This window comes from Haematobia irritans, chromosome 4 (assembly GCF_050003625.1).
Source record: "Haematobia irritans isolate KBUSLIRL chromosome 4, ASM5000362v1, whole genome shotgun sequence".
Lineage (NCBI taxonomy): Eukaryota > Metazoa > Arthropoda > Insecta > Diptera > Muscidae > Haematobia > Haematobia irritans.
Window position 1 is genome coordinate 148518835 of NC_134400.1, and position 14727 is coordinate 148533561.

Consider the following 14727-nt stretch of genomic DNA (forward strand, 5'->3'; position numbering starts at 1 on the left):
ATATCTTTGTCCAGACACCAACAACCACCTTCTCTGAAAATGTCAAGGAAATCGGAGAACATAAGCCAAATTAATAAAAAAAGAGGCAAGGAGCAGCTCCCCCTTCTCGAGCTAATATCAAATAATCAAGTAGCCCATACCCTCTCCCCCAAGATGCCTGTAAATTTCAAGTAAACCGCAGAAATTTTACTTTTCTCTACATTATCTGACATTTTTAAGTAAATCGAGTCAGCCATATCCGAGCTTACCCGGAACATACAAACAAATAAACAAACATATCCCTATCCTAATATCTTTCGCTCACTAAGACTATTCAGCCTATTGTGACTACGGTTTTCTTTTTCCCGTACTTTTTGCATTCCCGTGAAAGCAGGATTTTTTTTCGAATTTCCCGGGATCCCGGTCAAAGGGAAACCTGCTTTGATGTGGAATACATTTAGACATTTGAATAAATTAGAAATCGCCTAAAGCTACGGTTATAAGGGGCTCTCTGGACAACTAACAATATATATTATGTTGTTCTCTTACACCAGCCATAAATCATACTAAAATACGAAATATTTTCTAATACAAAAAATTTTGACAATGGCTAAGGCAGTCTCTTTCGGTATAGTTGTCGGACGAACACTATTAATATAGTGGAATTTTTTGTAACACTATAAAACTGTTTGGAAATGAAAGAAACTTATTTCGATTTCACCATCGTTAAACGGGTTCAATAAATGCACATATTCAATCAATCAATATTCCGAAAAGGGAAACGCTACCATGTAATACGACATTCACATTACACTACCAAAATCCACTTTAACTTGATTTCAGTTGTCGTATGCCCTATAATTAAGGGCTTTAAACCCCAATTTTAATAGATTTCAAGCCTAATGTGTATAAGGTATAAATTTGAAATTAAAGTAACTATCGTAAAAAAGATTGGAATTTTCTTATTTCATAAAAAACATCCTTGCAATAATTATGAAATTTTGAAATTATGCACTTGCCAACGTGGGTTACATAAGGTAAAATGTCCCGTTGTTTTTAAAGGTTTACTCAGTTTACCAGTCTATCGGAATGTCGGTTTACAGAAATATGACAATCATAAAATAGGAAGTGCAAACTTCTTTTTCACAATTGGGAGCCCGTTGGATTCTGGATTAGAACCCACAGCTATTAAAGTAACTATCGTAAAAAAGATTGGAATTTTCTTATTTCATAAAAAACATCCTTGCAATAATTATGGAATTTTGAAATTATGCACTAGCCAACGTGGGTTAGGAAGTGCGAACTTCTTTTTAACAATTGGGAGCCCGTTGGATTCTGGATTAGAACCCACAGCTATGTATGTTTCACAAGGCAACTACTACGACTTGGTACCATACACTTCCAAAATCCACTTTAAGTAGATTTCAACTGTCATTTGCCATATAAAACCCTCTATTATACATAAAATATTGTAAACAAAATTTCCCGGGAATTCCCGCACTTCATTCCCGGGAAAGCGGAGGCGAAAAAATAGCAATTTCCCGGGAATTCTCGGAATCCCGTTCCCGGTAAAAACCCCTAATTGTGACACCAGAGGTGGTGAACTTCATTCTAATCAATGAGTTGCACCCGATTCTTTATCAACCTCATTAACAAAGGCGTCCTTCATATAGCCCATTAGAGAAACTTTAGTAAACTCAGAAATGTCACCAGCATTACTCACAGAGGGTAAACCTCTGTCAAAAAACTTTTTGGTGTTAGGATGGGACTGGGATGGGGTTGTCAGGCAAGTCTTTTAATACACCCACAAATTATTTACCGAAATCTGGTACTTATATAAATTCTTAAAGGCTTAACAAAAACTCGTAATTATTCACTATCACCAAAAACAACGCAGATGTTTGTTTTTTTTTGTTTTTTTGTTTACCAAATATGACACTTATATAAACATATAATGGTTTAATAAATAATTATGTACTATCACCAAACCAGATGTCTATAAATAATAGTTAGCCCACGCACACCTGCAAAAATATTCAAAGTATTTGCAACGAGAACAGGAGTCGGTTGATGTTATCAATATTACCAGCAATATTTGCTATGTCAAAGTTACACAACATTCCAGCGGCGTAAATCGAGAGCACTTACAATTTAAAGCATTCGCGGAGCCCCTATTTTAGAGGCAATACTCATACGTTTAGGTCTTATAACATAACCCCTTTTGTAAGTCCTCTTACTTCTTTACAAAAAAACAAGTATATACGGCCGTAAGTTCGGCCAGGCCGAATCTTATGGTACATAAGATTCCACCATGGATTGCGTACAAACTTCTACGAAAGACTGTCATCCACAATCGAATTACTTGGGTTGTGGTATCTTAAAACTTCTTAACATCGTTTTCTAAATTGTGAGTTAGTCCATACGTGGTATATATTAGACAAAAAAGTCTACAAATAATTACGAATCGATATGGACTTTTTGCACGGTACGTAGAGAGCCAGAATTGAAATATGGGGGTCGCTTATATGGGGGCTATATACAATTATGAACTTGATATGGACCAATTTTTGTGTGATTGTGTGAAATCGATATATCTGAGGGAAATATATAACTTTAGACCGATATGGACCTAGTTAGGCATGGTTGTTAACGACCATATACTAGCACAATGCACCAAATTTATACTCACTCGGATGAAATTTGTTCCAAGAGGCTCCAAAACCAAATCTCGGGATCGCTTTATATGGGGCTATATATGATTATGGACTGATATGGACCACTTTTGGCATGGTTGTTAAATATCATATACGATCACCACGTACCAAATTTCAAGCAGATCGGATGAGAGTTTGAGGCCATATATTAACACCACGTACCAAATTTCAACTGAATCAGATGAATTTTGGTTTTCCAAGAGGGTCCGGAAGTCAAATCTGGTGATCAGTTTATATGGGGGCTATATATAATTATGGACCGATATGGTTGTTAGAGACCATATACTAATACCATGTACCAAATTTCAGCCGTATCGGATGAAATTTGCTTCTCTTTGAGGCCCCGCAAGCCAAATCTGGGGATCGGTTAATATGGGGGCTATATATAATTATGGATCGATGTGGACCAATTTTTGCATGGTTGTTAGAGACAATATATTAACACCATGTACCAAATTTCAGCCGCATCGGATGAAATTTGCTTCTCTTAGAGCAATCGCAAGCCAAATTTGGGGGTCCGTTTATATGGGGGCTATACGTAAAAGTGGACCGATATTAACCAATTTTTGCATGGTTGTTAGAGGCCATATACAAACACCATGTACCAAATTTCAGCCGCATCGGATGAAATTTGCTTCTCTTCGAGCACTAGCAAGCCAAATTTGGGGGTCCGTTTATATGGGGGCTATACGTAAAAGTGGACCGATATGGCCCATTTGCAATACCATCCGACCTACATCAATAACAACTACTTGTGCCAAGTTTCAAGTCGATAGTTTGTTTCGTTCGGAAGTTAGAGTGATTTCAACAGACGGACGGGCATGATCAGATCGACTCAGAATTTCACCACGACCCAGAATATATATACTTTATAGGGTCTTAGAGCAATATTTCGATGTGTTACAAACGGAATGACAAAGTTAATATTCCCCCATCCTATGGTGGAGGGTATAAAAAAGTTGATACTCATTCGTCATCGATTGCTTAAATTAGGCCTTAAAAAAGGTGTTTGTTTGTTAAGATCGCTATCCCTTTTCTCATAGCATACTTCTCGAGGCCTTTTGAAATGGCTTATCTGAGACATGAGCTTGAAGGCAGATTTTTAGAACCCTTCATAGGCCTTGTTTGGTATTGTGAATTACAATGTGTTCTTGGAACCATGCAAAATAAAACAGGGTTTAAAAAAGCAACTCATATTCTCATTGCAAACTTCTTTAATTTACGAGACCTTTAAAAAGTCCCTATGTCGTTAGTCAATTCAGAAGGTTTTCGACAACGAGTCTGAAAAAATTTAGCGGCTTTAAAAAAACAGCTCATGTTCTCTTTTATACAATCCCTCAAAATAAGAGACCTTTGATAAGACCTTATGCCGTAAACTTATTATTAATCGTAAGTTAAAAAAATAGTTGTGCAGAACTTGAAGCAACAATATGTGAACAAGTAAAAGAAACTCCAGTTGTTAAGACAGGCGATTTAATAAAATAGATTCAAAATATCACAGGAAAAGGTGGCAATTGCATATCTTAAAAAAAAGGTTTTACGAGTAAATTTAAATTTTCTAATAAAATAAAAAAAATTTGCACAAATTGTGCGTTTCTTATTTAAAGGGTGATAAGGTCAAAATTTGGGAAAACGCGTGTAAATCGGTGAAATCGTTTATTTAAAAATCAAATTAAATTTCTTTTTCAAGTTCAATTAGTACAAAATTCAGGATAAATATTCAGTTAGGCTTTCATCAGATTTTGTACAGCCACCTTGTCCACCTTCTTCGCCACAGAAAGCCAGTTTGCCTTGAACTGCTGCTCATCCTTAGCAGTTTTTTTGGTCTTCTTCTTTATGTTCCGCTTGACAATAGCCCAGTATTTCTCAATTGGGCGGAGCTCTGGCGTGTTGGGAGGGTTCTTGCCTTGGGAACCACCTGCACGTTGTTGGCGGCGTACCACTCCATGGCACTTTTACCGTAATGGCAAGATGCCAAATCCGGCCAAAACAGCAGACGTTTATTCAAACACTCTTTCACGGCTTTTAAATAGCTTTCATAAAAAAGGCATTGTATTGGCATTATTATTAAGATGCCTCTTCTTATATATGCTTCATAAAGGCCTTCGATATATACGATATATATTTACATTATAAAAGGCCCTATTATTATAGAGAACGTATTTGAGGCAACTCCTAGAAGGCCTTAATGTAATGACCTAACATAAGCCCTTATGCCGTAAGTTGAAGTCGGAGTCCTTGGTCGGCAATGACACCCTGTGTAAAAAATCAATGAATATGTAATGGGAAATTAATGCCTTGTGTCTGCAAATAAATGCCTTATAAAGAGAGATTTCCCCCGCTGGGTAGATGATGATGTGCTTGTCTATCTAAGGAGAATGAAAAGACCAACTAACTGTCAAGTGTTATACAAGTTGACATGTTGCCAAGGTCACTTGCTTGTAGCGCTTTAAGTATGTACATTTAATTGAAAACTATGTCTTGTTTCACTTTTCTCTTCGCTTAATTAAATAAAATTATGTATCCTTACAACAACACTAAGTACAGCACATGAAAACTCATACAACTAGGGACATTATTAGGAACAAAAAAGTTTTTGAAACATTGAAAATGAGCAACTTCGACAGTAGTTAATTGATTAGCATGACACAGGGCTGAGCATTCAATCTCTGGCTTGGCTACACTGAAAGATTTTCTTTTGAAGCAGATAACAAATAACGGATGTGGCTCATCTTGAAATATCCACACAGTCGACGGCTGTTTACTTTTGGGCTCATACGCGGAAATCTACGATTCATCACCTGTCACAATGTCACAGACGTGTTTCGAAGCACCGCGATCGACAGGATCCATTTTTGAGAGAATGACAATTTGTATGCCAACCATCCACGGTTTGCTGCTCAAGTAAAAAATAAAATCTACCAAAATTTGGAAAAATTTTAATCAAAAAAGTATCAAACAAAAAATCTTATGTTGTAAATTTTTTGTCACATTTTTTCTTCCTAAAGAAATTGTTTTAAGTTTTTTTCTATAGAAAATTTTGTCAAAATTTTTTTCTATTGCAAATATTGTCAATATTTTATTTCTATAGGAAATTTTGTCAAAATTTTATTAATCTATATCTGTCCATAAAGCTCGAAAAATAATTGTATAATTAAAAATTTTATTTCTATAGGCAATTTTATCAAAATTTTATTTCTGTAGAAAATTTTGTCAAAATTTTATTTCTATAGAAAATTTTGTCAAAATCTCATTTCTAATTGTTTTGTTTTCCGCTTTAAGCCATACGTTGCCAAACTACAAGGGTAGGTTACAAAAAGAGAGCAAATGTTGGAAAAATTTTATTTTTGTAGAAAATGTTCTCAAAATGTAATTTTTATAAAAAATTTTATCAACATTTTTTCAAAATTGTATTTCTATAAAAAATTTTGTCAAAATATTATTTCTAGAAAATTTTGTCAAAATTTTATTTCTATAGAAAGTTTTGTCAAAATTTTATTTCTATAGAAAATTTTGTCAAAATTTTATGTCAATCGAAAATTTGGTCAAAATTTTATTTCTATAGAATTTTTTTTCAAAATTTTATTTCTATAGAAAATTTTGTCAAAATTTTATTTCAATAGAAAATTTTGTCAAAATTTTATTTCTATAGAAAATTTTGTCAAGATTTCATTTCTATAGAAAGTTTTGTCAAAATTTCATATCTATAGAAAATTTTGTCAAGATTTAATTTCTATAGAAAATTTTGTCAAAATTTAATTTCTATAAAAAATTTTGTCAAAATTTTATTTCCATAAAAAATTTTGTCAAAATTTTATTTCTATAGAAATTTTGTCAAAATTTTATTTCTATAGAAAATTTTGTCAAAATTTTATATCTATAGAAAATTTTGTCAAATTTTATTTCTATAGAAAATTTTGTCAAAATTTTATGTCAATCGAAAATTTGGTCAAAATTTTATTTCTATAGAATTTTTTTTCAAAATTTTATTTCTTTAGAAAATTTTGTTAAAATTTTATTTTTATTAAAATATTTGTCAAAATTTTATTTCAATAGAAAATTTTGTCAAAATTTTATTTCTATAGAAAATTTTGTCAAGATTTCATTTCTATAGACAATTTTGTCAAAATTTCATATCTATAGAAAATTTTGTCAAAATTTTATTTCTATAGAAAATTTTGTCAAAATTTTATTTCTATAGAAAATTTTGTCAACATGTCATTTCGATAGAAAATTGTGTCAAAATTTCATATCTAATTGCTTTGATTTCCGCTTTAAGCCATACGTTGCCAAACTACAAGGGTAGGTTACAAAAAGAGAGAAAATGTTGGAAAAATTTTATTTTTGTAGAAAATGTTCTCAAATTTTAATTTTTATAGAAAATTTTATCAACATTTTTTTTTTTTGTAGAAAATTTTATTTCTATAGAAAACGTTGTCAAAATATTATTTCTAGAAAATTTTGTCAAAATTTTATTTCTATAGAAAATTTGTCAAAATTTTATTTCTATAGAAAATTTTGTCAAAATTTTATTTCTATAAAAAAAATGTCAAAATTTTATTTCTATAGAAAATTTTGTCAAAATTTTATTTCTATAGAAAATGTTGTCAAAATTTTATTTCTATTGAAAATTTTGTCAAAATTTCATTTCTTATTGCTTTGATTTCCGCTTTAAGCCATACGTTGCCAAACTACAAGTGTAGGTTACAAAAAGAGTGAAAATTTTGGCAAAATTTTATTTTTGTAGAACATTTTCTCAAAATTGTATGGTTATAGAAAATTTTATTTTTTTTTTTTAATTTTTATAGACCGTTTTATCAACACTTTTTTTCTGTAAAAAATTTTCTCAAAATTTTATTTCTATAGAAAATGTTGTCAAAATATTATTTCTATAGAAAATTTTGTCAAAATTTTATTTCTATAGAAAATTTTGTCAAAATTTTATTTCTATAGAAAATTGTTTTAAAATTTCATTTCTATAGAAAATTTTGTCAAAATTCCATTTCTATAGAAAATTTTGTCAAAATTTTATTTCTATAGAAATTTTTGTCAAAATTTTATTTCTATATAAAATTTTATTTTTATATTTTTTATATTTTATTTTTCTATAAAAAATTTTATTTTTATAGAAAATTTTGACAACATTTTATTTCTATAGAAAATGTTGTCAAAAGTTTATTTCTGTAGAAAATGTTGTCAAAATTTTATTTTTATAGAAAATTTTATCAAAACTATCTTATTGAAAATTTTGTCAAAATTTTATTTTTATAGAAAATTTTATCAAAACTTTCCTATAGAAAATTTTGTCAAAATTTCATTTCTGTAGAAAATTTTGTCAAAATATTTTTCTATAGAAAATTTTGTCAAAATTTTATTTCTATAGAAAATTTGGTAAAAATTTTATTTCTATAGAAAATTTTGTCAAAATTTTATTTTTATAGAAAATTTTGTCAAAATTTTAATTTTATTGAGTTTTCTTATCACAACATGTTACCAATAAGTTAAGGTATTAACTTCAAATTAAATAATCTTTATTACAAATATTTTTTTGTTGCTTAAGAAAATTCCATGTGTTAAAGGACAAAATTGGATTGAAAAATTGATGAAATGTCGCTATACGAAGTTCAAGACAAGTAAAATTTTCTCACTTGAGGGACTTATGAACTCAATTTAAGCAAACTTCTACCATTTTGGGAAAATATGACCAATTTTAATTTTTAGTAAAACGTGTACTATATTTGTATACAACTTTTTTCTTATTTTTAGTTTACGTCGTAAAAGTAAGTAAAATTTATTCAAATAAGGAACATTGGCTTACATTACTAAAATCAAACAATATTTGTGAACTAAAATAAAGTTACGTTGGCATTAGCACCTCTTTTTTGAGTGTACGCACAGTAGTAAAGTTTTACTACTACTTGGCATATAGAAAACTGCATTGGGCTGTGGAAAATTTAGAGAAAACAAGTATATACGGCCGTAAGTTCGGCCACGCGGAACATTATGTACCCTCCACCATGGATTGCTGGAAAATTCTTCTAAAAACTGTCATCCACAGTTGAATTACTTGACTTGTAGATATTTGTCGATGGCAAGGTATTTTAAAACTTCTTAGCATCGTCTTCTAATTAGTCCATACGGAGCATATATTATACAAAAAAGGCATATTAAATACCTATATAATTCAGTTCTTGACCTGTATTTATAGGGAAGTCTATAAATATTAAGAATATGAATTTGTGCGCGATAATTAGAGAGCCCGAAGTGAAATAAAGCGAACCAATATTTGTGCGATTAGTAAAAAAAAAATTAGCAAGATCAAATGAAATTTGCTTATCCAGGAGGGTTAATATGTAAAAACTGGGGATAGGTTTATGTGGGGGCTCTATATAACTATATATACTATCAAATCTGGGGATAATTATAGACTGATATGGAGCAATTTTGTCATGGTTGTTAGATATACTAACATAACGTACAAAATTTCAACCGAATCGGATGAAATTTGCTCCTCCAAGAGGCTCCGAGACCAAATCTGGGGAACGGTTTATATGGGAGCTTTATATAATTATGGAGCGATATGGACTAATTTGTGCATGGTTGTTACTGGCCATATACTAACACAATATACAAAATTTCAACTGAATCGGTTGAAATTTGCTACTACGAGAAGCTCCATCAACGGAGAACGGTTTATATGGGGGCTATACGTAAAAGTGGTCCGATATGATCCATTTGAAATATCATCCGACCTACATTAGTAACAACTACTTGTGCCAAGTTTCAAGTCGATAGCTTGGTTCGTTTTGAAGTTTGACGGACGGACGGACATCGCTAGGTAGACTCAGAATTTCACAACGACCCAGAATATATGGGATCTTAGACCAATATTTCTATGTTTACAAACAAAATGACCAAATTATGGTGGATTGTATAAAAATCAATTAAACTAAAACCGTAATTATTTGCAATATACAAAGACCTTATTTCCAGTCTATTTTTTATGTTGGGATGTTCTTAATACCGAATTTAATGGATACAATCAAATTAACCAAACAAACAAAAGTCCGTTTAATAGTAAATTTAATTTAACTAAATTGCGATTTCTTTCAGAACCGTAAAGCAATCAGTATGACAATCTGCAACACGATGCCAATATTTATTCTACATATTATCTTATTTTTGTTTTTGTTTATTCTAGATTTCATTGGTACTAGTCGCAAACATCACATTCAGCGTAAACATGTCTTTGGTAACCAATATTTAATTGACTCCATGGTTCAATCAAACAAACCTGATTATTGGATACTCATGCCATAGAAAGTCTACGTGAGTATATAGAATTTAGTATATTGTGATTAAGATTTTATATTTTGATTGGAGTATTATTTATTGTGCCTGGTGTTGTAAACAAAAATATATTTCGGCACTTTATAACAAAGCATGGGGACCATAGCATGATTTATACCACATTCGGTACACCTATTTTAGATTTTTAATTGAAGGAAAATCGTATAAAAATTGCGGTGTCAAGAAGTCCAAGTAAAAACAAGTATATACGGCCGTAAGTTCGGCCAGGCCGAATCTTTTGTACCCTCCACCATGGATTGCGTAGAAACTTCTACTAAAGACTGTCATCCACAATCGAATTATTTGAGTTGCGGCAACACTTGCCGATAGCAAGGTATCTTAAAACTTCCTAACACCGTCTTCTAAATTGTAAGCTGGTCCATACGTGGTATATATTAAACTAAACAAAATTAAATACGTATATAATTCAGTTTGACAAAATTTTCTATATATTTAAATTTTGACAAAATTTTCTATAGAAATAAAATTTTGACAACATTTTCTATAGAAATAAAATTTTCACAAAATTTTCTATAGAAACGAAATCTTGACAAAATTTTCTATAGAAATAAAATTTTGATAAAATTTTCTATAGAAATTAAATTTGCTAGAGAAATAAAATTTTGGCAAAATTTCATATAGAAATAAAATTTTGTTAGATTATTTTTGGCGATTTGGCCAATTTTTTTATGATTGGCCATCGGCTACATAAAACTATGGACCAATATGGACCAATTTTTGCATGGCTGTTAGCGGCCCTATACTAGTGCAATGTACCACATTTCAACCGAATCGGATGAATTTTGTTCTTCAAGATGTTCCGGAGATCAAATCTGGGTATCGATTTATGGGGACTATATATAATTATAGACCGATATGGACCAATTTTTGCATGGTTGTTAGAGACCATATACTAACATCACGTACAAAATTTCAACCAGATCCGATGAATTTTGCTCCTCCAAGAAGGTCCGGAGGTCAAATCTGGGGATCGGTTTATATGGGGGCTATATATAATTATGGACCGATATGGACCAATTTTTGCATGGTTATTAAAGACCATATACTAACACCACGTATCAAATTTCAACCGAATCTGATGAATTTTGTTCTTCCAAGAGGTTCTGGAGGTCAAATGTGGGGTCGGTTTATATGGGGGCTATATATAATTATGGACCGACATGGACCAATTTTTGCATGGTTGCTAGAGACCACATTCTAACACCACGTACCAAAATTCAACCGGATCGGATGTATTTTGCTCCTTCAAGAGGCTCCGGAGGTCAAATCTGGGGATCGGTTTATATCGGGGCTATATATAATTATGAACCCATACGGACCAATTTTTTCATGGTTATTAGAAACCATATACTAACACCATGTACCAAATTTCAACCGGATCGGATGAATTTTGCTCCTCCAAGAGGCTCCGAAGTTAACATCTGGGGGTCGGTTTATATGGGGACTATACGTAAAAGTGGTCCGATATGGCCCATTTGCAATATTGTCCGATCTACATTTATAACAACTACTTGTGCCAAGTTTCAAGTCGATAGCTTGTTTCGTTCGGAAGTTAGCGTGATTTCAACAGACGGACGGACGGACATGCTTAGATCGATTCAGAATTTCACCATGACCCACAATATATACATATACTTTATGGGGTCTTAGAGCACTATTTCGATGGGTTACAAACGGAATAACAAAGTTAATATACCTCCATCTTATGGTGGAGGGTATAAAAATGGGGTCGTTTTATATGAGGGATATATGTCTTTGCTGTAAAGCATATTTCGTTAATCTAAACAAAAACATATTTTATTTAAAGAAACATAAAGGTTAATACGGTCAAAATTTGGTCAATATAAACTTTACGTATTTCTTTCAATTTTGCATTTAAAAAACCTGAACACCCCTCATTTTGAAGGTGTGTGTGTGTAGAATGCTGCTCCTATTTTGATTTTGGAATTCACTCTTCAGTTGTCAAAATGCCGTCCAAGCAAGAAGAGCAGCGTATCAAAATTTTGCTCGCGCATCGCGAAAATCCGATGCCAAATCAACCGTTACAAATATAATTAAAGTGTTTGGGGAACGTTTGTCGACAGCCAGGAAGTCTGGATCGGGGGAAAATCGAAAACCGGAAGGCGCTGAGACGACAAAGAGAGTTGCCGGTAGTTTCAAGCGAAACCCTAACCTTTCTCTCCGAGGTGCTGCAAATAAGCTGGGTGTATCGTCTACAACCGTGCATCGAGCCAAAAAACGAGCCGGACTATCGACTCACAAGAAGGTAGTGACTCCAAATCGCGATTATAAACAAAATACGACGGCCAAAGCGCGATCCCGGAGGCTGTACACGACGATGCTGACGAAGTTTGACTGCGTGGTAATGGACGACGAAACCTACGTCAAAGCCGACTACAAGCAGCTTCCGGGACAGGAGTTTTATACGGCAAAAGGAAGGGGAAAGGTAGCAGATATTTTCAAGCACATAAAACTGTCAAAGTTCGCAAAGAAATATCTGGTTTGGCAAGCCACCTGTACCTGTGGCTTGAAAAGCAGCATTTTCATAGCTTCCGGGACTGTCAGCCAACAAATTTACGTGAAAGAGTGTTTGAATAAACGTCTGCTGCCTTTCCTGAAGAAACACGGTTGTTCCGTACTGTTTTGGCCGGATTTGGCATCTTGCCAGAGCTCCGCCCAATTGAGAAATACTGGGCTATTGTCAAGCGGAACCTGAAGAAGACCAAAAAAAAACTGCTAAGGACGAGCAGCAGTTCAAGGCAAACTGGCTTTCTGCGGCGAAGAAGGTGGACAAGGTGGCTGTACAAAATCTGATGGCAGGTGTCAAGCGTGAGGCCCGGCAATTCGGATTTGGAAAAGCGAAAGCCTAACTGAATATTTTTCCTGAATTTTATACTAATTGAACTTGAAAAAGAAATTTAATTGCATTTTTTAAATAAACGATTTCACCGATTTACACGCGTTTTCCTTTGACCAAATTTTGACGGTATCACCCTTTATTATCATAACATATTAAAGTATATGCCCCAAACATGTTATACTAGATTATGAACATGATATGTTTGCACTTAAAAATAATGTTCTAAAAATTTGACTTCCAAACATATAACTTTTGCACCAAAACATATGAAACAATTTTCGTTATTTTTCGTTCGTGTATATAAACCGATAAATAACTAAAGTGTCCTATATAAGTATTAAATCTGCTATCTATCCTATTCCATAGGATGGCGGTAAATTAACTTTGTGTGACACATAGAAATATTGCTCTCAGACGCCTAATTCTGGGTCATGGCGAAATTGTGAATCGCTTTAGCAACGTCAGTTCGTCCGCGACCTCGGTGGCACACCTCCATCCGATGGTCCAAATTTTCGATGACGCTGAGGCATAATGGAGGTTCTATGCCGTTAATGTGCCGAATTATCTCATCCTTTAGCTCTTGAATTGTTGCTGGCTTATCGACGTACACCTTTTCTTTCAAATAACCCCAAAGAAAAAAGTCCAACGGTGTCAAATCACATGATCTTGGCGGCCAATTGACACCGCCATTACGTGAGATAACACGGCCATTGAATTTGTTGCGCAAAAGAGCCATTGTTTCGTTAGCTGTGTGGCAAGTGGCACCGTCCTGCTGAAACCACATATCGTCCACATCAATATCTTCCAATTCGGGCCATAAAAAGTTCGTTATCATCTCACCATAGCGAACACCATTCACAGTAACTGCTTGACCGGCCTCATTTTGGAAAAAATACGGCCCGATGATGCCGCCAGCCCATAAACCGCATCAAACAGTCACTCTTTGTGGGTGCATTGGTTTTTCGACAATCACTCTTGGATTCTCATTCGCCCAAATGCGGCAATTCTGTTTATTGACGAATCCACTGAGGTGAAAATGTGCCTCATCACTGAAGATGATTTTCTTCGAAAATTGATCATCCACTGTTGCCATTTCTTGGAACCATTCTGCCCATTCACGACGTTTGGAATGGTCAAGAGGCTTTAGTTCTTGAGCCAATTGCACCTTGTAAGCGTGTAAATGCAAGTCTTTATGCATAATGTTCATCAACGACGAGCGTGAGAGGTGCAATTGTTGGGCACGACGACGAGTTGAGGTGGATGGCTCTTCAGCCACACTATCGCGAACAGCAGCAATATTTTCTGCAGTACGAGCTGTACAAGCATGCACTGGTGTTTTCACATCTTCTACAGAGCCGGTTTGCTCGATTTTTGCGATTGTAGGCACATTTGGACGATCAAATTGACCAAAAAAATCACGAAGTGCACGATATGCATTTTGATTTGAACGCCCATTTTCATAATAAGTCTGGATAACTTTAACAAGTTGTTGGATTGTGGTTCAAATTGAGTAAGTCTGAAATAGAGAAATGTCAAATAAAATTCGGAAAAAACTTGGCGTTTAGGTGTGGTTCACATTCAACATCGGCCCTTACAATTTAACTACCCTTTAGAACATTGTACGCAATCCATGGTGGAGGACACAACAGATTTGGCCTGGCCGAAAATTCACCCACATATATATTTGATTTGAGTGGAATTTAAAATTTCTATTTTGATGTGTTAATTATTGACCAATGTCATTAAAACCCAAAGTTAATGCTTATTAAAATTTCACCAATAATTGTAATATTAAATATTATG